We start from the raw sequence: 27,294 nt of genomic DNA, 5'->3' as shown, positions 1-27,294 counted from the left end.
TGTAAGTCAAAACAGAACTGCTTCCTATGAGACATTATCTGTTTGGTTTAGGCAAGTGTAAAATGCCTTCTTTATCTTTTTGCTGTTGGAAGCCTTGAACAGATGAGGCTGCATCAGAGTTAGGGTAGAAGAACAGGTAAGTCTTCATCTTAGAGAAATGGTGGGGCTCAAATCACCTAGTGTCTGAGATTTGCCTCCTTGCTGTTTGGGAACACTGACATTGTTCAGGAGATTTGAAAGGGTAGCCTCTGGAAATATCTTTGAATGCCTATCTACCATTCATTACAGGGTTGTCAAAAAAAAAAAAAAAATTCACCATTTTTAGGTTTGTCTAAGGGATATGAATCATCAGAATTCTAAACCAAAGGGTTGACATAGTTCCCCTTCTCCAGAAGTCTGTTTCATCTCATCAAAGCTCCTGAAACTGATCTTAAAAAGTAGGATGTCCCTATAACCAGTAGTCATCTATTTGGGGGCCTTCCAGATTTGAGATTATTTGCCCAATTCTCTTGGGTCACTCAAAGCACTATTGGTGGTGGGTTGACATCACTCTGGCCTCAGGTGGGACATGGAGAGGGAGGGGAGAAAAAGTATTGTTCATCTCTGTGTTCATCTCCCAGTGTGATCATCACCTCTGGAATGTCAGAGAAATGCAGATGTAATTGAAGATTGTCTCTATGAAAGCTTTTTGGGAAAGATAGTTATTTACTCCAAATCTAATGAGAATATAGAGTTGTTATTTATTTATTTATTTTTGGTCTCCCCTAAAGCTTCTGTAAGCTGAGCAGTCTATACCCTTTGATAGTAGTTCTACATCCTGGCCATACATCAGAAAAATACTTTAGAGATTCTGGTTGAGTAGGTCTCTGATTGGGCTTCCCCATTCAAATATTTAGAAATCCTTGCAAGTGGTTCTGCTGTGCAGCCCAGGCAAGAACTGCAGTTCTAGGGGTTGCATTTAAAGGAGTGACATTTTCTCTGTTTCATCCTGCGTTTTTTCACCTACAATGCATTATATATGGGGGAACATGCTCAGTCTCTTAATCTAGTCTTACACACAAATGTGGATATTTCATTATTTACATAATGTTGCTTATTTTGGATATAGGCCTATTTTGAATATGGGAAGGTAAAGCTAATTGAAGTAAAATATGAGAATAGATTTATTGAGTTCTAAAGAATCTGAAAGGATGCTGTATAAAACTTGTTCCTGTGGGGATTACAGATCAATAAAGAGCTAAGTAAAAGGAGTTAAGAGGAATTTGTTAAAGTACAATAAGTAGTCTTTTTGCCTGGAACTATTTTATTTTTCCTTTCTTTTGCCACGGGACCCGCTTCTGTATCCTGCTCATTCATTTACTCATACGATCTCTGCTGTAGGCCTGTGCAGACCCTTGGTCATCGTTTAAAGCTACTAATTTACTTTGAGGCCCATTCTGATGGTGACAGGTTTATTTTAGTTTATTTTCTTGGGCTTGTTTTGTTCTCTGGCTGTACCTTTGAATTAGAGATCTTAGAGTAGTGCAAACAGGCAAATATTGAATAGCTGCTTGTTGTGTTTGATGAATACAGAATCCAAATGAGTACTGCTAATTAATGCGCCTAACCTTGTGAACTCGCACTTTGTGCTTTGAGATTTGGGAGGCATTTATCAGTGTGAAACACTAGTCACTGAACAGCTTAAGCTGGACAGAAACTAAGCCTGTGATCTTTACATCTCCCCGGTCAGCAAACCCATGAGCCAGGGATGGGGTGAAGGTGAATTTTAATTGTGTTTTTATTGCTTTCCATATTCTTCTGCTGTTCCCTTACTAAACAGATAGGCACCATCCTCAGACAGGATTTTTATCAGCACCTGATGGTGAGTTTAAGAGATAAAACTTAGTCTTTAGTTGTTGTGGAACACTTTTTTTTTTTTTTTTAATATTTTATTGTACTTCAGGTGAAGGCTTACAGAACAGATAGTTTCTCATGTAACAGTAACACACATGCTGTTTTATGACATTGGTTAACAACCCCACAACATTTTAACCCTCTAAATACTCAACTTTTTTTTTTTTTTGGTGAAAATACACATAGCCAAAGATACGCCATTTCAAAAATTTTTTTTACATACACATTTAAGTGACATTGACTATGCTCTTCTAATTGTGCTGTTATTCTCACTTAAGATGAAGGCTTACAGGACAAAATAGTCTCCCATTTAACGGTTACTACAAATGTTGCCCTATGACAATGGTTAACAATCTCACAACACATCAACAATATCCTTACTCTATTTTGTGTTATTGTGGAACACTTTTTAAAAAATTTTTTCCCATACAAAAATTTATACATACATTGCTATGTGACTCTAATTGTTCTCCCTATACTGTGACAGCACACTCCTCCCTTCTACCCCTGATTCCCCATGTCCATTCAACCAGCTCCTAACCCTCTCTGCCTTCCCATCTCACCTCCGGACAGAAACTTGTGTTGTGGAACACTTGCACGAATGTTTTCTCATCTCATCCTCACAATCACCTTTTTAAGTAGATGAGGCAAATAGTCTCTTTGGAAAGGTAAGGTAACGGAGGGACACACAGGTGAAATGACTTGTCCAAGTTAATAGTGCAAATTAGTAGCTGAATAACAATTGAAATTTGTCTTCTATTTACTTGAGGGCTCTTTCCTCTATACTGGGGCTTATTGATTTCCCTAAGAAAAATGTGGTCATGTGTATGTGTGCCTACCAGGGCCTTCAAACTGGTTCAGACCCCTGCTGAGAATTTGCATTTCTAGCAAGTTCCCAGGCGATGCTAATGCTGCTGGTTAGAGACCAATTCTGAGAACCACTAGTAGAGCCTTGGTACTCAAAGTTTATTATACGTAAGAATTATCTGGGGAATGATGTTAAAATGTAGATTCTGATTGAGTAGATCTGGGGAGGAAAAGCAAATTCTCAGCAGGAGTTTGAATCGGAATGAACCAGTTTGAAGCTCTGCTTAAATTATGGCACATTACATTGCCTAACGCTTCATCTGTGTGGGAATGAAACAATGCCATTGACATTTGCTTGACTGTGCTCAGGTGTTGATTCAACTGTGGTATTGGGAATATGATAGTAAATATAAACACCAATATTTGTAAAGTACTTTACAAAGCACTTTCATGTATATTTAATTTTGATCTTCACAATAGCTCTACCAGGTAAGTTGGACTTTATTATCCTTATTTTATGGGTAAGAAGACTAAGGCACAGAGATTTTTAAATGAGTTTCCCAATGTCACGTAGGTATTAAGTTGCTGAAGTGGACTTGAACCCTGGGTTTTCAGTCTTCATGTCTAGTATTTTCCTTTGTGTTTTTCTGTTAGTGGTCCTACTTCTTTGAATGTGGATGTTCTCTTGCTAGTGTGACAAGGTAGTGTGGAATCTTTGGAAAGTGTAACAACATGAAAAATCTTCATATGACCTGGAAGGCCCTTGAATAACTTAACTTCTGTTAGACTTTCTTCCTATTTTGTTTATTGTGGTCCAGAATTTATCTTTTTGTATTTGAAATATAAAGAAAAATTTTAATGGGATGGTATGATAATGGGCTGGGCTCTTTACCTGATTTTTAAAATGCTTGTCAGTGGCTCTTCAAAAATTTTTCTCCTTCAGTTTTGCAAGATTTTGTTAAAAAGCCACCCTGTACAAGTGATTTGCAGAAACAAGTGGGAAAACCAAAGGAGATGTTTAATTTGACAAATGTGACTTAGGTTTAAATTCTGAGTAGTAGCCTTACTTTTAATTTAGAGGGTAGATTAAACTGACTTAAGGGTATTTTGAAAAAAGCATTTTCTTTCTTCTGAAAACTGTCCTCCTTCCTTTTTTAGCCAGTTATCCCTTTTGTCCCTAGAATAAAAGTTATTTTAGTCTAATTTTTGCAAGTGAACTTTCAGAGCCTGTAGTTATTTTTATTGGGAGCTGTGGACAGCAGCAAATACATTTTCTGTTGTACTCATTTGCATTGATGAGTACTTCTCTTGGGGAGAGTTGGTGGTGTGAAGGGCATGGTAAGGGTGTTCAGGTGCTTTCAAGCTTAAAAAAGATCACAGCCTCTAATAAGCAGTACCTTTTAGGTACCCAGTACACACACATATGCATGAATATAACTTTGAATTGGTTTTGCCAAATAATACTTAACCCTTACTATGCCCTATGCACTGTGATATTTTCCATTTTATTCCATTGCATTAAAAAAATTGTTGATTATGACCAACAAGTGTTTGAACAAAATTGATTTTCTGGACCCCACAAATGGATTGCAACTTTTAGTTTGAAAAATACTGTTGTAATCATTGTTGTCTTTAAAACATGCGACCTTAGACACTCTGAGCAACAGCTTTATCATTTGCTGCATTTAATATCAATTCTGGCTAGAACTTAATTGCTGAGTGAAAAAATCTTATCCCAGTTGGAGACTGATTCAGAAGTAAAATGTTTCATACCCCTTCTATATTTCACAATCTGTAATACTTTTCTTTCTGGTTTTGTTTTGTTTTTTCTTAAAAATGCTTTTAAATCCAGGAAGTATAGAATCTTTCTTTTTTTCCTATTAGGTCATCCAGAACCCCACTTTTAGCCCTTATGCAAGGTTTTTCAAATGGTTGCTTCTCCCCAGTATCTGACTTCAGGTCACCCCTCAGTGCCTTAGGTCCTTCTGTGGTGTTGTCCTTACACCCTCTAGTGGATGAAGGGCTGGTAAATGTTGCAGCTTAGTGTTCTCTTAGCACTTTTCTCAAACCACGTAATCACCTTCAGACTTTACCTTTGCATTTTGGACCATTTTCATTCTGCAAATAGTTCATAAGCTTTTCCCTCCAGAGAAAGACCATTTTATTTGTTCTGCTGTGTACTTTGATGTATCTAAAAAACATGCTTATTCTGCTATTTCTGGATTTATCAATTTTAATCATTATCCTTTGGCTTCCTACTGTTGAAGATGAGAAATCAGCAGTTTTATAGACACGCTCTCCTTCCTTCTAATAGCCTTTTATTTTTTTTGGTTAAATCAATATTATTGATTTATGATTTCACAAATAATTACATTATTATGATTATGTAAATATTTTTTATAGCTGAGTCATAAAATATTATGTATAGATTCCCTTATATACTGTTGCTGTTGCTCAGAGTGTCTAAGGTCGCATGTTTCAAAGACAACAATGATTAAAACAGTATTTTTCAAACTAAAAGTTGCAATCCATTTGTGGGGTCCAGAAAATCAATTTTGTTCAAACACCTGTTGGTCATAATCAACAATTTTTTTTAATGCAATGGAATAAAATGGAAAGTATCAGTGCATAGGACATAGTAAGGGTTAAGTATTATTTGGCAAAACCAATTCTTTGGTGTGTGTATGTGTATTTGGTAATTGCTTTGAAAAAAGCTCTGTTAAGATGTAATTTACATACCATAAAATTCACCCATAGTAAGTGGGCACTATTCAGTGATTTTTAGTTAATTTATAGAGTTTCGCCACCATCACCACAACCCTATTTTAGTATATTTCCATCATCCCCCATAAATTTTCTGGAATCCCTGTTTGTATTCAATCATTGTTTCCACCCCAGTCCCAGGCAACCATTGATCTGCTTTCTGACTCTATAGTTTTATCTTTTTTGAACATTATATATAAGTAGCATCATAATAATACGTTGCCTTTTGGCTGTGACTTCTTTCACATAGCATAATGTTGTTGAAGTTCATCCATATTGTAGTACGTATCACTGTTTTGTTACTTTCTGATGGCCGAATACTGTTCCATTGTATGAATGTACCACATCTTGTTTATCCATTCACTGGTTGATGAGTATTTGAACTGTTTCCAGTTTTTGGCTGTTATGAATAATGCTGCCATTAATATTTGCATACAGTAATTCCTTGGATTAGTACCTGAGTATGGATTGCCATAAAGCCTATGTATTAAACGTTTGAGTTAAATACAATGGTTCATAATGACAAATGCAAGCACTGCTTTGTGATGCTCATGAAAACATTTGAAAGTGTTTCTTAAGTGTTTTATATGCATAGAAAGGTAAAATACATGCAGTTTACCAAGACCAACATTTGACTAACTGATGCTAAATAAGAGCCGTATGTACCTGTTTCTACTTACCTACCAATTCGTCTTAAAGACAGATGTAGGAACGGATCTTGTTTGTAACCCAGGGACTGCCTGTTAAGTTTTTGTGGGGACGTATGTTTTAATTTCTCTTGGATATGTTTCTAGGTATGCAGTTGCTGAGTTTTATTGTAAGTTAATGTTTAACTTTTTAAGAAACTGCCCAACTTTTCCAAAGTGGCTTGGTTTTATCTATCTTTTTTATTATAGCCCTTTTAGTGGGTGTGTGGAGCCTTGGTGGCACAGTGGTTAAGAGCTTGGTTGCTAACCAGAAAGCTGACAGTTCAAATCCACCAGCTGCTCCTTGGAAACCCTATGGGGCCGTTCTACTCTGTCCTGTAGGGTCTCTATGAGTCGGAATCAATCGTATGGCAGTGGGTTGTGTTTTTGGGTAGTAGGTGTGTAGTGCGATCTCAGGTGGTTTTAATTTGCGTTTCCCTAATGATTAAGGATGTGGAGCACCTTTTCATTTGCATATTAGCCATTTATGTGTTTTCTTTGGTGAAATGTCTAGTCAAGTTTTTTGCTAATTTTTTATTTGGGTTGTTTGTAGTCTTATGATTGAGTTGTAAGAGTTCTTTATATATTCTGGATACAAGTCCTTTATTAGATTTACAACTTGCAAATATTTTCTCTCAGGAGATTTTGCAAGACAAATATTTCCCCTTTCCTCATAAAACAAAACTGTGTTTTCATCTTTATTTGCGAAATTTGGATTAAAGTCTGTATAACTATCTTATGTAAGAGACTATGAAAACAGGCATTTGACTATCTCTGCTCAGGCCAGATGATTGCTTCAAGGAAGATTGGCAAGTTTATAGTGGTTTTGTGCTTGGCTGATACAACCTTCTCCATATCCTTTCATGACAGGCATGTTTGGGCAAGAAAGCTTTTCATGAAGTGAAGAAAAATTATTCTACTTTCTGCATGTCCTCGGGGGTGTGGTATAGTAGAGGATCAGCCAGGTTCGTTGGCATTTTTTCCCCCAAGACAGTGTAGCTTCTATGTAAGGCTGTTTCATGGAAATTCCTCTGTAGACAAACACATGCACTCATACACCCTGGCTTTCGGTTTAAATATCGTTTCTGCCATTACAGGCTATATGACTTTGGGCATATTATTTTCTTTCTCTGAGCCTCAATTTCACTATCTGTAAAATAGTAATAATACCTACCCTGTAAAGTTGTTGTGAGGATTAGATAGCATATGTAAATTTCCTGGCATGTAGTAGGGCCAGTAAATCATTTTTCTCATTTATTTTATGAAAAAGAGACCTAGTAAAGCTTTGTAAGGAAATGGTTAATTCTTACACTCTCTGATTTAAGTCTGTTTTCTCATTTTCTTTTGATTTGTAGTTATTCAGTATGTGAAATGAATTATATATGCAGATTTCAAATGTCTAGGTCTGGAACATAGTTTTGCCCTATCTCTAAAAAACAAAAACAAAGGTCCTTATGAGGAAAATGAAATCTGCATAAGTTAATTTACCTCTCATATGGATTTTGGTGCATCAGTAGGAAGAGGAAGCCATTTTTGAGACTTTCATATTATGACTTCAACAGAATCTAGTTCAAATTGAGCCAGACATTCAAGGCTCTCTACAATTTGGTCCCAGTATACCTTTCCAGCCCTATTTGTCATTGTTACACTGTCCACATATTTCTTCTGCTACAGATGTGCCCTCTCAGTCCTTCACATATCTATCATGGGCATTTATTTCTTCCTAGTATCTTTTGTTTGCGATGTTTCTCCTTTATCCAGCAGGATCCTAAGTATCCTTCAGGATCCCTGGTCACAGCCTAACCTCCTTTATGACATCTTTCCTAATTACCTATGATCCTTTCAACTCATTTAACACGTCGTCTATATGAGCATTTCCATAAAGTTTGGATCAAGTGAGTATGGGAAACATTGGGAGACTGTGAGCATATTATTTAACTTCTCTAAGGCTCAGTTTTCTCATCTGTGGAAGTGGGGGTAATAGTAGTTATTTGTGTAGAGTAGCTGTAAGGATTACATTTTTTAAAATTTCCTAGGTCAGGAGTGACCTGTTGGTTGGTATTGGTGAAAGTAGGTTACACAAAGCTCTGCCTTTAACTTTCCATGTGATCTAGCAAGTTTCTTCTCAATTCTTGGCCCATGTTTCTTCTTCTTTTCTCTAAAGTCTCTTGGTTCTAACAGGTTTGCTTTTATGGTGCTTCATAATGGCACTTAGGGTAAACCATGAGAGTTTTTATAGCTTAAGTTTTTCTTACCTCCTGAATCCAGCAGTGGATCTGTGGATAGATGAGTAACTTGGGCCAGAAACATGGAAAATATAGCTGGTTTTTGTTTTTATTTCTCTGTACCTGTTTTCTTTGTCATATCCTTCCTTTTATGCCATAGTTTGACGTCCCCCTTTATGTTTTGCCTCTTTTTGCTCAGTTTTGGGTTGGTGTGATTGTTGGGCGTCAGAAAAGTTTTACTCAACTCTCATGACCCAATTGCTTATTAAGTATTTTGTAAATGGATGGATGGATCATAACTTCACTGCTTGGCTTTTCAGTAGACTGACCTACTACTTTGTATCTAGGCAATTGGTTTGTATTTTAGTGAGGTCTAATGTGACTATTGGGGCCCTGGTGGCACAGTGGTTAAAGTGCTCTGCTGCTAACTGAAAGGTCAGTGGTTTGAACCTACCAGTCACTTCATAGGCAAAAAATGTGGCAGTCTGCTTCCATAAAGATTACAGCCTTGGAAGCCCTATAGGGCAGTTCTGCTCTGTCCTCTAGGGTCACTATGAGTCGGAATCGACTTGACAGCAGTGGGTAGGACTATTTACAACAGGAAATCATAGACTCTCCTTCATTAGCAATTTTCAAAATTGAGAAATTCATCTCTCTAGAGTTGCTTAGGGCAGCCAGACAGTTAGTAAGCATGTTCTTGTCATAGTGTTAATACCACCAAGCAGCAGGTGGTCTTCTCACAACTAACTAACCCTCCCTACTGTTTTGTAAGTTACTTTTAAGAAGTTTGATAGATCTAGTGAACCCTTTGTTCTCCAACAGACAACCACTGGCTGATGATTTAGAATGAAACGGATTAAGTATAAGGTAAGGCAAAAGGCCTCATAGCTGGTGGACAAAATAGCTCTGTGTTTTCAATGATATATCAGATATTTTGATTTTCTTGTAACATTAGCTGTATTCTGTCATACTGAACTAAGTTTTATTGGAGAGGCAGGGAAATTCTGGTGCCACCAGAAAATAATTTCAGCAAGTTCTATGTAATCATCCATTTAAACAAAAGTACTACTCTGATTGTGTCATTAGTCTGCCTAGCTTTTATCTGCTGAATATGCTTTAGCATGATATTCTAGGCCTTCCATGATCTGGCCCCAATCTTTTCCTTCCTGTTTCCTGTAAGGTCTTTGTGTTCTAGCCACACTATGAGGTGAGCCAGTATAACTTTGGAATCAAATATGGTTTTGAATTATAATTTCTTTGCTTATGACCTTTGGCAAATTCTTTAATTTTTTAAATCTTTATTTGCTCATCTCTAAATGGGACGAGTACTGTCTACCATAGGGTTGCTATAAGGATTTAATGAGATATTTCTGTAGGCTTTAGCACAGGGGTTGGCCCACAGTTAGTCTCCATAACTAGTAGTTTATAGAACTACATGTCTTTGTACATGCTGTTTCTTCTTCCCCCAAATAAAAGTACACAGTATTCTCCATGTTTACATAACAGTACATCCTTTAAATCCCACTTCAAATACTACCTCCTCCATAGTCTTACTTGATACATTTATTTGGGAGCAGACTCTTAATACCAGCTGAACTCCCAAGACACATTCTTTCCACTTTGTAATAGCATTTTATCACTACCTGTTGTATTATGGTAAGTAGGTTAATGACCCATACAAAACAGTTCTGTGAGGGCAAGGATCCCATCATACTTCTTGGTGTTCTTGAGTACTTTGCACAAAGTTTAAGTGCCCACTAAGAATTTGGTAAAGGGATAAATTAAGATGTAAACTCATTTTCAACCTTCTTGAAATACAGACTTACTCTGTTGAGATTTTTTCCTGTGGACAAAGCGGGGGGGAACTGTTGGTCAGATTTTTGCTAGGTTTTTATTGCCTTTGCCTTGTCAGAGCAATATGAAAAATTAATACTTTTAAGAAGCTAGATATCTGATCTTCAGCAAGACAGTACCGTCTTACAAGTTTAATGGGTTTGGTCAAGTGGATATTAAATGTAAATCTGTCATTTTATGGAGCCATAGAAGGCCCTTAAAACACTCAATAAATATCCTTATTCAATTAGTAGAATTTTTCGACAGGGGCCTGTCTGTGTGTCTCCTATTATTATGACCTTTCATTGTTCCTTTAGCGTACCTTCAGCCTGTGCTTTCACAAGCTTTGTAGTGTCACGTGGCTCACAGATACATCTAAGATGAAGATGCTCCTAAGTCAGTTCCATTAGTTCATTATTGGAACAGGGAACCTATACATTCATTCTAGCAGATATGTCTCAATTTCAGAGTAACAGGTGGGGGTCCCCATGAAAAGCTAACATGTATTGAGCACCAACTATGTATGGTCCGGCCCCAGTTTAAAGCACTTAGCAAATATGATTTTATTTAATTCCATTTGCAGGTGAAGAGACCAAGGCCAAGGCTCAAAGAGGTTATGTCATTGCCCAAGGCTATGTAGCTGTTAATTAGTGAAGCCGAGTTTTATATGTAAATGTGTTAGACTTCAAAGCTATGGAATTCCTACTGGGCACATGTCTTTTATTTATTTATTTTTACTTGAGGCTTTAATTTTTTTACATTTTACTTGCATGTATGATTTTTCTTTAGTTAGCAGCAGCAAACATGATTTCCCCGTTTGCTTCTCCCAGCCCTTTTCTAAAACAAACAATCCAAACCAGTTGCCATTGAGTCATTTCTGACTCATGGCGACCCCATGTATGCAGAGTAGAACTGTGCTGCATAGTTTTGTTCTGAGGGACCTCTGGGTATGTTCAAACTGTCAACTTTTGGTTGGTAGTGGAGTACTTAACCATTTGCGCCACACAGGGACTCCTTAGGTCCTTTACTAACCAACCAAAATAACCAAACCCATTGCTGTCAAGTCAATTCCAACTCACAACGACCCTTTAGGACAGAGTAGAACTGCCCATAGGGTTTCCAAGGCTGGAATCTTTACAGAAGCAGACTGTGGCATCTTTCTCCCGTGGAGCTGCTGCTGGTGGGTTCGAAATGCCAACTTTTCAGTTAGCAGCCAAGCGCTTAACAACTGCGCCACGAGGGTCCCTTGAAAATGTAAGAACCATACCATTTTTAGCTTGTGGTGTGTACGTGGGTTGTGCATACACAAGCAACGGGCTGGAATTAGCCCACAGACCATTTTGCTGACCCCAAGTTTAGACAATTCTTGTTGATAGTCAATGCAGTTCTTGACCCCGTGAGAAGTAATTTAATTTTAAAAATGACTGCTATTAAGGAAGTATTAGAAAGGCTTAATTTTAACAATAGAAGAAGGTAGGATTTTTGTCTCCCTCTCCTCTCAGGAATTGTTACATGTTCATTAATTTCTTTACCCTCTCTGTAAAAACCCAAACCAAACCCATTGCCTTCGAGTTGATTTCGACTCATAGTGACCCTGTATAAAGTGGTTAAAATGCAGTTATCCTTGTCTTGATCATGAGTAGATGAACACATTTCCTAAGACTGGGTAATATAGTGGAAAGACTGTAAGTCAGTGAGTCAGGAAACTTGGCTTAGTTACTAATTTTGTCACTTTATACATGTCACTTTACCTCTCTGAGCCCCTCAGCTTTCTCATACAAATGAAGAAATTGGAGAAGATTGTATTAGACATCTTTTCCAACTCTAAAATCCTCTCATTCTGCTTTTAGTGTCTGGAATGGTTATATTAAGCAAATTTCATCTATAGAAACTCTTAAGTACTTTACCAGGTAGCATTTTTAATACCAACAGCATTTCACATTGTGTTGGGGACTGTTTACAAAAGCAGTTTATTCCCCCTGTGCTAATGCCAGCCATTTCTGAAGTGAAATGCAATTATGATTTAAATTCCACATACCATTATGCTAAATACTGTTCACTTCCTTTTCTGTAATCCTGAAACAGCTCACTTAAGTTGGAGATTAGCGCAGATAGAAACTGAAGAGAAGGGGACTGGGAAAGCTGGAGGAAGAAAAGGCCTATCCTGCCTACGTGTGGGTTTAGGAAAACTTCATAACTGGAAACCTCTCCTCCAGTCTGAGTCACACTAGAAGGACTCTTGGCTCTCTTATAGTGGGAGGAGAAACGGGAGGGAGCAATGCAGAAAGTGGCTATGTCAGATTCAGTCAACAGAGGGCACCCAGAGCAAAGCAAGTGGTCAGTGACACTGCAGAATCTGCTCTTCTCTGTAGGATGCCTTTACCAGACAGACACAGAATAACTTGCAGTGGATTCATCCTATCTCTTGCATTTTGTTTGATCAGTGTCCAGTTTTAGACTTTTTCTTCACATGCTGAAGTCAGACTATTCTAAATGCAGTCCTAATAATTGTTATTTGCTGACTACCTTAAATGGAAAACCAGTTCTCTTGTAGTGTCCTGTGTTGCATCATCCCGTGTTGTAAAGTCTGGGCTTTTGGGTGAATGTGCATTATTAGGCTCTAATTTAATTCAGTATGTACTGAGCAAGTTCCTGAAATATTACTGATATGAAGGAGCACTTAAGTAGCATATTTTAAGGAGATTTTGTTCTGATTACTTAGAGCAGTGGTCCTCAAAATGTGGTCCCTGGATCAGCAGCATCAGCATCACCTGGAACTTGTGCAAACCCACAGGCCCCATCCAGATCTACTGAATCAGAAGTTCTGGGGATAGGGCCCAGCAATCTGTTTCAACAAGCTCTCCAAGTGATCTGATACACATTAAAGTTGAGAACCACAGCCATAGAGTAAAAGGGTGGTGGGACAGGGGGAAGGTAAGGACACCGATATTTACTGAAGACCATGTGCCAAGCATTCTGGTAGGAGTTTCATCTTCATTCTCCAGATAAGAATACCAGGGCTAAAAGGATGAAGTGATTTGCCTAAAGTCATATGTGTAATAAGTGGCAGAGTAGGGATTTGAACTCTCCAGATCCATACTACATTGTTTGCTAAGAAAGTGCTATAACATTTTGTTTTTTGTTGTTGTAGTCTTGTTTCTGCAGCTGTATTTGCATATATACACATTTTTAAATTTGTTTTAAAATGTCACCATATTGTACAAACTTTTATAACCTATTTTTAGCCCTACTCGCCCCCCCCCCCCCAACACACTCTATTGTAGGGAGCCCTGGTGGTGCAGTGGTTAAGAGTTCGGCTGCTAACCAAAAAGTCAGCAGTTCGAATCCACCAGTGCTGCTCCTTGGAAGCCCTACGGGACAGTTCTCTGTCCTACAGGGTCGCTATGAGTCGGAGTCGACTTGACAGCATTGGGTTTGGTTTTGGTTTTATTCTATTGTAAATATCTTTTTATGCCATTAACTATTTTTACAGCATCATTTTTCATAGCTACCTAGTATTCCATTGTAGGGTTACATCATAATTCTTCCTAAATTCTGCCTTAATTTTATTTGATTTCATGATGAGCTTTTAGGAGGACTAGGATTCTGAGTGCTGTGCTACTCTGGGTGAAGAATTTACCAAGAGTTGTTGGAAGTTTTATAATTAAGGTAATAAATGCAGAGTATGGTTGAGGAGGGAATGTGGAACTAGAGAAGCAATACTGAGTGTAACAACATTTGAGGTTAAAGTGAGTCCAGAAACAGAAAGACAGATTGAAATAAAGAAGCCAGAAGTATCAAGAATGGACTAGAGATTTGTAAATGAGATGGGTTAGAACAAATAGTTCAGGAAAATGATTATGAACAATTTGAGGGTGCCAAAGGCTTGCTTTTATTGATGGCTTTTTGACATAGAGGCTGGCCTGCTGGATGACAGCATAAGAAAAACTGGGCATAAAGCTTTGGTAAATAATGATTATTTATTGAGGACCTTGTCTGTGCCAGGCATCATATTAAGCATTTACATATATTTTCCCATTTAATTTTTGTAACAGCCACATGCATTAGATGCATTAGGTGGTGTTTTCCCCATTTTACAAATGTGGAAACTAAGATTGTGAGTTCAGGTAACTTGCCCAAGGGTGTAGATCTTTGATTGGAACGGATTTGTTGAAACTCTCAAACCTGTGCTTTTATAGTATCATTTATCTTCATTTATGGTATGGCAGGTCATCAGCCATTGCTTTAGGGGGTACAGGTGATTACACCATCTCTGCAGGGACAGAGGAAACTGTGCAAGGAAGGAAACTAAAGTCAAGATTGAGCAGGGATAGACTTCAGGACCCAAACAAAGCTAACATCTAACCTAGTTGTTGTCTTGGGAAAAGTCCAAGCCTGAGATGGATACTGTAGCAGAATGGGATGTGAACAGCAAAATGAGTAGTTGATAGGAAAGAGCAAGGGCAGACATTTGGAAACAAAGGATGGCTGAAAAAACCAAAAACCAAACTCATTGCAGTTGAGTTGATTCCAACTCATAGAGACCCTATAGGACAAAGTAGAACTCCATAGGGTTTCCAAGGAGCGGTGGTAGATTCAAACTGCTGACCTTTTGGTTAGCAGATGTAGCTCGCGGTAGCTCTCAACCGCTGTGAAGAGTCAGATCTCCCTTGTTAAATTTCCTTTTCCAAAGGAGGTTGTAATTCCCTTGAGACATTTTTATTGAGATATAATTCACACACGATACAGTTCACCCATTTGAAGTGTATATTTCAGTGACTTTTAGTATGTTCACAGTTGAACAATCATCACCACAGTCAATTTTAGAACATTTTCATCATCCCAAAAAGAAACCTTGTCGTGCCAGTCACAATTAGCTGTCACTTCCTGATTCATCTACCCATCCCCACCCACCAAGTCCTAGGCAACCACTAATCTTTCCATTTGTACAGATTTGCCTGTAATTTCACATAAATGAATTCATACACTACATGGGCCTTTGTGATTGACTTCTTTCACTTAGCACAGTATTTTCAAGGTCCATCCATGTTGTAGCATGTATCAATATTTCATGTTTTTAGTTGCCAAATAATATTCCATTGTATGACTAGAATATATTTTATTAAGGCAGGTTTTTATGTTGGGAAGGAAAAGGTTTAGGTAATGAGACAATAAATTAGAATTCTTCTTAATTTAAAATAAGGGGAATGGAAGACCACTATGAAAAACAAACCTATGTAATCCTCTTGAGGATTGCAACTAAAGTCATAAGCAAATAAGATAGTTGGCACCCGTTGCTTCACAAATAGTTTGTACAGGGCGGCAGCTCCTCTGACCTGGACACTTGCAGCATTCAGGGAGCTCATTGTGTAAATCTTGTGTGTTGGCCAGCACCATTGCCCCCTACAAAACTTAACATGGAACTGGAGAGGCCTTTGCTGATCTAATCTGGATACATTTCCCCTGGTTACTACAGCTCCGGGTCCCCAGAGAGTCCTCTTTAAAGAGCTGCCAGTTTGTTCGGTGCTAGCAGTTGCAAGATTATTTCTGACTATACGGTTTGTCCAGTGAAGATTACACCCGTCTTTCAGGTCCTGATTTTTTGACCAGAAATAAACCTGAGTTTTTGGAATAAGTGCTAACTCTGAGGCCTCTGTGTATCTTTCTCAGATGTAGTGTTTGGAGGGCTACTTCAGCAAGCAAACAGTGTACCCTTCCAGGTGCCAGGTAACTAACAGTTGTCCCGTTGCTTCCTGGTGCTTTCTTTCCTGGTTTAATAGCCAAGGAACAGAAAATCCTGACCTTCATAAAATGAATGGCCTGGGCCAGGACTCTAAGTCTCAGAATCTTTTAGTTGATATTCTAGAAATATAGTTGGCTTGTCTAGTTTAGGGAGTGAATTGTAATCACTTGTCTTAATTCCCTGACTATTCTGTGGCATGTTTACAGTAACACTGAAACAAGAACCCAGTGTAGTTAACACCAACGTGGCCCTCAGGTCCTAAATCACTGAATGTTAGAGCCGAATTTACTCATACTGCCCTTGTTCTGCAGATGGGGAAACTGAGTCCCAGAGAGGTTAGATGACTGATCCAAGACCGTAGTCTTATATTCTTGTAGCTCTTGCTAGTGATAAAACTAGGTCTGTAATATAGAGGCCTGATTCTCAGTTCATTGCTTTTTCCCAACATAATGCTGTTTCATGATGGACGGGTACTCTCCACCCCATCAGCAGTGCTGGCTGTAACGTAGTCCACTGGCCGTAGTTTGCCAATCCCTGCACTACAACATTATCTTTAGGATATAATCCAATTTCCTTGATATGCTGTTGTTGTTGTTGTTGTTAGGTGCCATCGAGTTGGTTCTGACTCATAGCAACCCCGTGTACAACAGAACACAACACTGCCCAGTCCTGTGCCATCGTTACAAACGTTACTATGTTTGAGCCCATTGTTGCAGCCACTGTGTCGATCCATCTCATTGAGGGTCTTCCTCTTTTTCGCTGACCCTCTGCTTTACCAAGCATGATGTCCTTCAGAGACTGGTCCCTTCTGATAACATGTCCAAAGTATGTGAGATGAAGTCCCACCATCCTGTGTGTGTGTGCGCGCGTGTGTGTGTGTGTGTGTGAGAGACAGAGAGAGAGAGAGTTTGACAGATGGGGAGATGATGATGAACATATGTAAGGTGGGAGGAGAGCAAGGGCACTGGCTTTTGAGTTTTAGTGCCATTGACTAATAGAACCCAGTTCATCTTGCCCCCTCCACCCCCAGTGAACCATTTCCAGTGAGTATATGTGTTTTTGATTAGACGATTGTAATTACTTGAGGACCCTGTGTCTGTTGTTGTTAGGTGCTGTTGAGTCAGTTCCAACTCATAGCAACCCTATGTACAACAGAACGAAACACTGCCCAGTCTTGCGGCATCCTCACAATCATTGCTATTTTGAGCCCATTGTTGCAGCCACTATGTCAATCCATCTTGTTGAGGGTCTTCCTCTTTTTCATTGACACTTTACTTTACCAAGTATAGTGTCCTTCAGGGACTGGTCTTTCCTGATAACATCCAAAAACTACATGACACGAAGTCTCATCATCCTTACTGCTAAGGAGCATTCTGTCTGTGCTTCTTCCAAGACACATTTTTTCGTTCTTCTGGCAGCCCATTGGTATATTCAGTATTCTTCATCAACACTGTATTTCAAAGGCATCAATTCTTCTTTGGTCTTCCTTATTCGTTGTCCGGCTTTCACATGCATATGAGGCGATTGAAAATACCATGGCTTGAGTCAGGCGCACCTTTGTCCTCAAAGTGACATCTTTGCTTTATAACACTTTGAAAAGGTCTTTTGCAGCATATTGCCCAGTGCAGTACGTTGTTTGATTTCTTGACTGCTGCTTCCGTGGGCGTTGATTGTGGATCCAAGTAAAATGAAATCCTTGACAACTTCAGTCTTTTCTTCATTTATCATAATGCTGCTTATTGGTCCAGTTGTGAGAATTTTTATTTTTTTTATGTTGAAGTATAATCCATACTGAAGGCTGTAGTCTTTGATCTTCATCAGTAAGTACTTCAAGTCCTGATCGCTTTCAGCAAGCAAGCTTGTGTCATCTGCATATCACAGGTTGTTAATGAGTCTTCCTCCAATCCCGATGCCTTGGAATTGACGAAATAGCAATTGAGATGTTTCAACAAATGGATGCAGCACTGGAAGCACTCACTCATCTATGCCAAGAAATTTGGAAGACAGCTACCCTGGCCAACTGACTAGAAGAGATCCATATTTGTGCCCATTCCAAAGAAAGATGATCCAACAGAATGCGGAAATTATTGAACAATATCGTGAATATCACATGTAAGTAAAATTTTGCTGAAGATAATTAAAAAATAGTTACATTAGTACATCAGCAGGGAACTGCCAGAAATTCAAGCTGCATTCAGAAGAGGACGTGGAATGAGGGATATCTTTGATGTCAGATCGATCTTGGCTGAAAACAGAGAATACCAGAAAGATATTTACCTGTGTTCTATTGACTGTGCAAAGGCATTTGACTGTGTGGATCATAGCAAATTATGGATAATATTGCAAAGCATGGGAATTCCAGAACACTTAATTGTGCTCATGAGGAACCTGAACGTAGACCAAGAGGCAGTTGTTTGAACAGAACAAGGGGATACTGTGTGGTTTAAAGTCAAGAAAGTTGTGCATCGGCATTGTATCCTTTCACCATATATATTCAGTCTGTATGCTGAGCAAATAATCTGAGAAGCTGGAGTGTATGAAGAATACGGCCGCATGTCTGTTTGTTAATATATATATTGTTGAACTAACCTAGCAAACACTAATCTTACAGGGACTCCCTGAAAATGCTTGCCCATGGCTGCCAACTTCATACCTTGTTTAATTTTTGCCTGGTAAATGTGAGGAGAAAAGACCAAAATCCTTTTCTTACTGTACATGTTCCCACTCTTCTCCCCTAACTCTTAGTATATAGAACCCTAGAATGGGCTTCTCTTTCCACCGCTCCTGTGCTTGTGACCCTAATAAATCTATTCAACATCAATTTCACTGCTGGGACTAGGTTTGAACGCAGCCTCTTCATAGTAGAACTATGCCTAGTGCTACTAGGCGAGTAGTAATTCCATACCGAGACTCTCCCTTCCCCCTCATTGCTTCCTTCCTTTTGTGTCCTCCCTGCCAATGGGTGAGCTCCCTTAAAGGTGGATGTTGTGTAGTTCACGCTCTTCCCAGCACCTAGATTGGTGCTCAATGCATAGTCCTTAAATAACAATCTTGGGCATTCTCATGTTATTTACCACTCTATGATGGGATAGGTAAAGTGCAGGAACGCTAATATAGTTTTCATCTAGCAGTGTTACTCTTTTATAGGAGTTGTTTTATAGTCCTCCATAATAATTTATAGTAATAGCTACTGTTTATTGAATGCTTACTACGCATCACATATTGTGCTAAGTACACGCACATATGCATACATGCTCTCAGTTCCTTATTATTCTTAACAGCAACTCTCTCTATGTAATATGGTAGAAGCCATATTTTATAGATGAAGAAACTGAGCTTCAGAGAAGTTTAGGTCACAGAGGTAAAAAGTGGTGGAACAGGTATTTAAACCTAGGCCTGCCTGCCACTGAAGCTTGTGTTTTTAATACCCACGCTGAACCTCCTTGATTAGTTACTTTGCTGAACATTCTGGTGAAAGAGAGCTGAGTCACTAATGTTCCTGGGACTTATAAATGAGACATCTGTGTTAACAAATGGCATTGGAAGCACAGTTTAGATTAAATTTAGCTTTGGGATTACAGAACTGAGAGACAAAGGGGACTCATAAGGAGCCTTTGCCACTTACTCTCTGAGGCTGATTTGCTTTTGGCCCAGTATTGAGGAATCTTTGCTTTTTGGGTCCAGAGTGGTTTCAGGTTATTCCTAGTCCACACAGTTCCTGAGCGATGGTTCTGTACAGCAATTCCAGATTGTTTAGGGAGGGTATGTAGTTAGATCGGGAACCCTGGTGGCATAGTGGTTAAGAGCTACAGCTCCTAACCAAAAGGTTGGCAGTTTGAATCCACCAGGCACTCCTTGGAAACCATAGGGGGCAGTTGTACTCTGTCCTATAGGGTCCCTATGAGTTAGAATTGACTCGATGGCAGCAGGTTTGGTTTTTTTTTTTTGTAGTTAGATCTGGTTCCTGGGGCCATTCTAGGGTGAGCTCAAGTTCATTCCTATTCTGACTTGGTTTCTTAAAGGTCCTCAGGTTTTAGTCAATGCAGCAGGAGCCTTTCTCTTCAGTTTTACTTTTAGTTCTTGACTCCTGATGCTGGATTTAAATGATTGGAACAGCAGAATTTAGTTGTGGCTGTGCATAAGAACAAAGAGAAAACAGCTTTTTGGCAGCTATTTTGTGATCACACTTGCAGTGTCCCTGTAGTGTATGCGGGAGAGGGGCTACCTCTGTAATTCTTTGCTCAAAACTGAATATTTTGTATATATGTTGCTCTCCTTGGAATGGAAGAGAGAAACCTCTGAGCAAAAAAGAGTTACTGGGGCAGTAAGATTTTGAGGAGACAGACCCTGCCTGTATCTAGCCAAGATTGAAGGGCATTACTTCGTCTAATTCAGGTAAGTGGCCTCATCCTGGATTAATAACTTGGGCAGACTTCCCAATGGATTTGGCAACGTATTGGGTTTCTCTGTCCCCAGCCCCCCTGCCTTCTTGCTGCTCCGCTCATGTGTGCTAATATAATTACAGAGAGGTTGCATCTTGTAATAAGATAATCCTTATAAAAAAAAGGAGGGGGCTTCTCTCAAAGAGGGTGGAGACATGTTCAGAGGAGAGAATGTGGTTGTGTAGTCCTGTCATGTTTTTGAAATGGCAGTTTGAGAAAAATGGTAGACAAGAAGGGAGCAGGCTTCTGCCTCTGATGCAAGAGAGCAGGAAGGATAGCGTGGTGCAGATTTTCTAGTACCTGGAGCTCGAGCACTGGGTACTAATTTTGTGTTAGAGAAATATTAAATTGTCTCTTTGCATTCGTTCATCCAAATTGTATGACTAAGAATCTGGTCATTAAAGAGCAACAGCTCTCTCTTCGATGAAGGTCAAAGGTCACAGCCTTCTGAGTGTGTTGGTCAAGTGTTCAGAAGTATCTTACAGATTTAGTTGAAAACCTGAGCAAATGCCCCTGCTGTTGTTTACCCATGGGGATCGGATGACATTCTTTTCCTTTTTCCTCTTCCCCACCCCTTTGGAAACCAACCAGTCACACAGAGGAATGGATTTCAGTGCCTCTCTAGCCTCCTCCTATAAGGAGACTGCCCAACCACAGCCCTCACTAGCCTTCGCTGAGGCTGAATGTTTAACTCCTGGGTGCCTGGATCACAGGGAACCACTGACATTGCAGCTAGCTTGCTCTCTTATTTGCATCAACTTTCTAAGCCCATATAAATAATGTTAGATCATGCTTGCTGTGATCCCCAATGGAGAATGGTCCTAATGAGACGAGCTACTGTGCGTTGAACTTGAAACTGTGGTTTTAAACCCTAATTCTGCCAGTAACCAGCAATGTAACCTTGGAAAAGTTAACATCTCCTACGTGGGCTTGACTCCTTTTCTGCAATACAGAGAGGAAAGGAAAGGGAGAGAACGAACATTTATGGTATATCTATATATGCCAACTACCAGCATTTTGTATATGGCTAGCCTGAGGTTTGTGGGAAAGTCAGTTAACCTGTATTGACTGTCTATTCTGAAGCAGTTGCTTTTTATTTGTTACCTCATTAAAATTTCACAACTCTGCAGGGCAAATGCTGTTCACTCAATTTTATAGATGACAAGAGTGAAGGCTAGAGAGGCTGTCCAACTTGCCCAAGGTCACATAGCTCGAAAGGCCCATCTGGCTCTACTGCCCAGACTTTCTTCCATTTCACTGGGCTGGCTGGAAAAGCCTGAAAGTCCTTCCCGCATTTCACTGTAATACTCTGAATGCTTTAACTCCTTAACAGCTTTTAGTCCTGCCCTGTAAAGAGAGCAAACATTGCTGGCTTCTCTTTTCACAGCCCTGTTACTAGAGCAGGTGAATGACAGACATTCCTACTGTCTCTTGAAGCAGCAAAAGAAAATGGTGCAGCAATCCATTTTCTCCTTCCTCCACAGAGGAGTTCTCATCCTTTATAGCCAACACTCCCGTCCCCTCATCACACTCCTCTTTATTTAGCAGGTGCAGAGGTTTCCTTTTCTCTTTGCCTTGTGTTTGTGATTGTCAGGTAATTGAAGGAAGGAGTGGAATTTTGAGGAGTTTTTGTTTTAAATCCCCTTTACTGATAGCTTTTCGGTGACACACAGACTGGTGTCAGGTTTACCCCTGTCTGGAATCCTTAATGATATATATACTCCCTGTTAGAAACTTCCCTTTTAGGTAAAACAGTTTTTTAGAGCTTTGTTTTTCATTACAATCCCTTTTAAATTATCCTAGCCATCTAGTTTAATAGGGACACCTGCCCAGTGAAACACTTTATGTTTTTCCTTCTGCTGATGTTACTTTGTTTTTAAAATTTTATTTTGTTGTTGTTGAGAATACACACAGCAAAACATACACCAATTCAACTGTTTCTACATGTACAATTCAGTGACATTGATTACATTCTTTAAATTCTGCAACAGTTCTCACCCTCCTTTTCTGAGTTGTTCCTCCTCCCCTATTAACGTAAACTCTCTGCCCCCTAAGGTACCTATCTAATCTTTCTAGTTGCTGTTGTCACTTTGATCCCGTATAGATAGTTCTTAAAAGAACATAATGCTCAAGGCAGACCTTTTTTCAAGTTAAGCTAAACTATTGTTTTAAGAAGACTTAAGGGCTGTAGTTGTTACTTTTAAATTAAAAAATAAAATAAAATGCTATAGTAGCCCTAAAATGTCAGATTTGTCAAGGAATCGTTTTCTCTCTGTTTTGTTGTGGGCTAAGAAAAATCACAGTAGCCAATGTCTTAATAATTGTAATTTATTAAGTCAGACATTGACGTAGATGCTTTTATGCATATTATTTCTAATGTTCATAATAACCCTGCATTTACAGATGAAGAAACAAAGCCTCAGAGAGGTTAAATTGCTTGCTTAAGGTCACAGCTAGTGAGCAGTGATTCAGCAATTTGAATCCAGGTCTGTTTCACTGCCAAGCCCAGGTTATTTCTACAGTACCATGCTGCCTCTGGAAAATGATCTTGAGAGTTCATTTAATCATCCAAGCCCATGCCTCAGCGCTGATCATCCTAGGAAACCTGTGTATCTTCTTTTTAAAGGGAAATAACATTTTACATGCTAAGCTTCACAATTAAAAACAATTTGCTAACTCTTAATACTCAGGTAACTTACTAATGTTTAGTTTTAATTATTTTTACTGAAATTTAAATCTGTCCCTTCTTTTTCTGAGTGAAAATGCTAAAATAGCTAGCTACTCATCATCAGATAATTGGAGAATTAGAGATTTCACTGTGGATTTTGATGGGCAGGAAGAGGTAGGCCTTAAAGGATGAGTAAAATATAAGTGGATGGAAAAAAAGCTTTTCTTGTGGTAAGGAAATGTTATCATTTGCCCCATCACTTGATAGATCCTGTGCTCACCATCTCTTTGAGCACCTGAGAATGGCCATGAGAATGCATTGAAAGGTTAGTTGGTATTAATGACCATGAGCCTCTCCTTTCCTCTTTCAGGAATTGCTTGTGATTCAGTTCTACAACTATAGTCATCCCTCAGTATCTGAGGGGGATTGGTTCCAGGACTCCCACAGATACCAAAATCCGAAGATACTCAAGTCCCTTATATAAAATGGCGTAGTATTCGCATATAACCTATGAACATCCTCCTGTATACTTTACATCATCTCTAGGTTACTTATAATACCTAGTACAATATAAAACCAAAAAAAAAAAAACAAAAACCAAACCCAGCCCCTTTCATCTCTGAACACCAGTGGCATTTGCTGTCCTGGTTCACTTGGGGTTTTTGTTGTTCTTTTCGTTTGTTTGTTTGCTTGTTTTTTACACTTTTTAAGCATATACTGCCTTTTGTTGTTCATTCCATGTTTGCAGGTCTTGTCTCCCAAATGAGACTGCGAATTCCCCTCAACTGTAAGCTCCTGGAGGGCGATGACCATGTCTTATTTGTCTCAGTATCATCAATGTCGTGCCAAATGGTTGGCATATAATAGGCACACAGTAAACAGTGTTGAAATATTTGTTGATCTGACCTGGATGGCAGAGACTAAGTGTAGTAAGTATGTTATATAAATCCCTCATAGCACATGACTGGGAAAGCCCAATATACAGTTGGCTTGGATGAAGTTTTAAATGAACCCTGTCTTTACTGCTCTGTATTAGAAATGCCTTGATGTTTATTCTTGTTGGGTTTTTAAAAGATGGAAAACTTTAAGCTAAGACATCCACAGATAAAGAGATTAATAGGTCCTGTTGTCATTCCCATCTGCTGTAAGCATGACTTAACTTGTGTAGCAGTCTTCTTGAGGATTGCTGAATAATTAGGAAGTTCCCTCCCTAAAAGTCCACTAAACGAACTCCCATCTCCTCCTATTTAGATTCCTGAAATGTACCTAAAACTTCCTGTGGGAGAAGACTTAGGGAAAGGAGATTATTTCCTTCTCCCTACCCCTTCCCCCTGTAGTAGCTCAAGTACCCTATGGAGATAAAGATAAATGTGGGAAACTTCAGGATGAAAAGAGCATTAGAGACCAGAGAAGTCAGAGGAGGTCATATCAGGCTTAAAGTGGAAACTATGTTACAACCTAAGCAAGGAGCAACTGATAGGTCTATAAATAGGATTTTATCGCTTCATAGAAAATTTTTGGCATGGTTGTAGCTTCCCATGTGGAGGACTATTATATTTACTAAAAATAAACGGTGTTTCAGAAATAATTAGTCTCACTGAACTCACTTATTTTATTAAAAGTATTGTCATAGCCTGAAAATAAGTTTATAGAGTCTGACATGTACTAACTTTTGGGAAAAGTTTGATATTGAAACCATTGGTTAGAACTGGCATAGAATGACCAGGCCCAATCTACTATGAATGAGATAGATTACTTTCTTGGAAGATAATGTTATTTTAGTTGTTCAGGTGGTTCTCAAGACCTTCAACCCTGCTTTTCATGTATCCAGGCTCAGAAATTGATACTATAAAATAAGTTTATTGTCTAGGAAAGGTTGTTGTTAGCTGTTGTTGAATTGGCCCCCAACTCATGGTGACCTCATGCACAATGGAACAAAATGCTGCCTGGTCCTGTGCCATCCCCCTGGTCGGTTGTGGATTGGACCATTGTGATCATAGGGTTTTCTTTGGCTGATTTGTGGAAGTAGATCCGCAGGCCTTTGTTCATAGTCCGTCTTAGTCTGGAAGCTCTGCTGGAACCTGTTTAGCATCATAGCAACACACAGGCCTCCACTGACAGAAAGATAGGGTAGTTCTTATTGGCCACAAATCTCACACATTAGAACTTCTTGGATATGGCTGTTTGGAGAGGAAGGGTATATAAATCGGAAGTATCCTTGCTATCCTTTGGGGAGAACAAAAGCCCTCAAGCTGTCTGAGTCTGTTTCTCACACTCCCTTTATCCGGATGGTAGGCCTTTAAATTGTGCAGCAAATTCTTGGCATCTATCTGCCTGTCAGCTAATCACTAACACCCCTGTATAGCTTGTTTTCTTCCTGTGAGTACGGGTGAAATCTGTAAAAAAACATCTATTAATTTTAGTATCCTGATAGAAGACTTTGAAAACCTGAAATTGGGTAATAGTAAAATTGCTAAGAGCATATTTCTCCAAGTTATTGACCATTGAATACTTTTCAAATATAATGAATTGAACCACACAACACCAGTATGAGCTCCTGTACAACATGTGTATGATTATGAAGTAGCCAACAGAAATTGTCTGAAAGACCAGTTAAGGCATCAAGAAATGGATTAATTTGCTTTTTTCAAACTTTAAATGTATTTTAGAGAAGTTAAATCATTTATAATGTAGAAATTAAAAAGGTTAATTTTTTAAGCCATGTTTTAAGCTCAAAAAAGAATCACATTGTTGAAATTAAATAAATATTTATAACATAATTATCAGTCATCAACAGACTACATATATACTGCCTGTGCCTTAGCGCACAGGTTAAAAATTGCCTCTCTGTATCAGAGAATCTCACATATTACCCTTATTTCTCAAAGATGGCATCCCACTTTTTAATTATAGGTTGATGCATACTAAGTAGAAACTGCTTACATGTGTTTAGTATTATTCTTTTGAGTGAATAAAATTTAGAAGAAAAATATTGCTAGCATCATATTCCCTATTGACAACTTGTGGAATGTTAAAATAGAATTATATATTTCAAATACATCTTATCACTGATTGCTTTTTACTGCTATTGTTTTTTCTTCTCTTTCAACCACTCAACTCCCTTCTTTTTCCCAGTGCTTTAAAGAAGGAAACTAAAGTTCCTGATGTAGTATTTTTCTGAAAGATAAAGAATTGGGAAGTTGGCGAAAGAGATTTGACAAGTTCACTGAATTCCTTGGGTCCCAAGCTCAAGTTTCTGCCAATTTAATTGTTCTCATCTAGTACTTTTTGTTTTGTGACTCACGTTTACCAATTGGCTGCTATAGTGGTAGCTGTAATAGTAATGGTAGTATATAAAACTCTGTTTACAGAGTGGTTAAACATGCTCTGGCAACATCCCTGTATGTAGCATTATTATTCCCATTGTACAGATGAATAAAATGAGAGTATAAAATACACACACACACACACGCACGTATGTTTTTTTTTTCTCTTATTACTAGACTTCAGGAGTTGTTAAGTTAAAATGTTATTTCTGTCACTTTGGTATGGGATGGTTAAGGACAGCAGGTTAGGGGCATAGACTTCTTGACCTAAAATTTCTCCTAGACATTTCAAGATTCTTTGATAATCTCTGTCCTAATCATCAGACCTGCTCACTATTAATGTGTATAGGATTTTCTGTTGTTTCAAATGAAATTGAATTTTGATTTATAAGTTATAGTGAAGTAATTTATTGTTGAAAGCATCACTTAGGATTAAGTTCAGCTGCATATAACAGAAACCCTCCAAAAGTGACTTAAACAAGAGAGAGGTTTATTTATCTTACACAAAAAAGAAGTCTGAAAATTGGCAGTCCAGGCCTGAGGTGGTGCTTCGTGGTTATCAAGGATCTAGGATCCTTACTGCTCTTTGCTTCTCCATCTATAGGATGTGGCCCATACGTTGCTACAGCTCCAGCCATAATTCCTGCATTTCCACAAATTAATGTGAAGGAGGAAAAGAGGGGTGCCCCTCTTCCACTTAAGGAGACTTCCAGGAAGTCTCACATAACATTTCTGCTGATATCTCGTTGGTCAGAACTCAGCCTAAGGGCCACACCTAAGTGTAATGGAGGTTGGAAGATATAGTCCTTTTTGGGGTGTGTGTATATAGTAACGTGCTGGAATGAAAACTGGGATTTTGTTACTAAGAAAGAAGGAAAGAAAGATTTTTGGAAAGCCACTAGCATTCT

General features: G+C 38.7%; 1 protein-coding gene across 3 annotated transcripts in view; it reads left to right on the top strand.

The window, feature by feature from the left end:
- The window catches only part of RBFOX2 (RNA binding fox-1 homolog 2), a 357,084-nt gene that overhangs the window by 112,096 nt on the left and 217,694 nt on the right, over positions 1-27,294 (top strand). The window lies entirely within an intron of this gene.

The sequence above is a fragment of the Trichechus manatus genome, unplaced genomic scaffold (assembly GCF_000243295.1).
Source record: "Trichechus manatus latirostris isolate Lorelei unplaced genomic scaffold, TriManLat1.0 scaffold00027, whole genome shotgun sequence".
NCBI classification, from domain to species: domain Eukaryota; kingdom Metazoa; phylum Chordata; class Mammalia; order Sirenia; family Trichechidae; genus Trichechus; species Trichechus manatus.
Note: the sequence above shows the minus strand (reverse complement) of the source record. Positions and strands in the feature narration are given on the sequence as shown.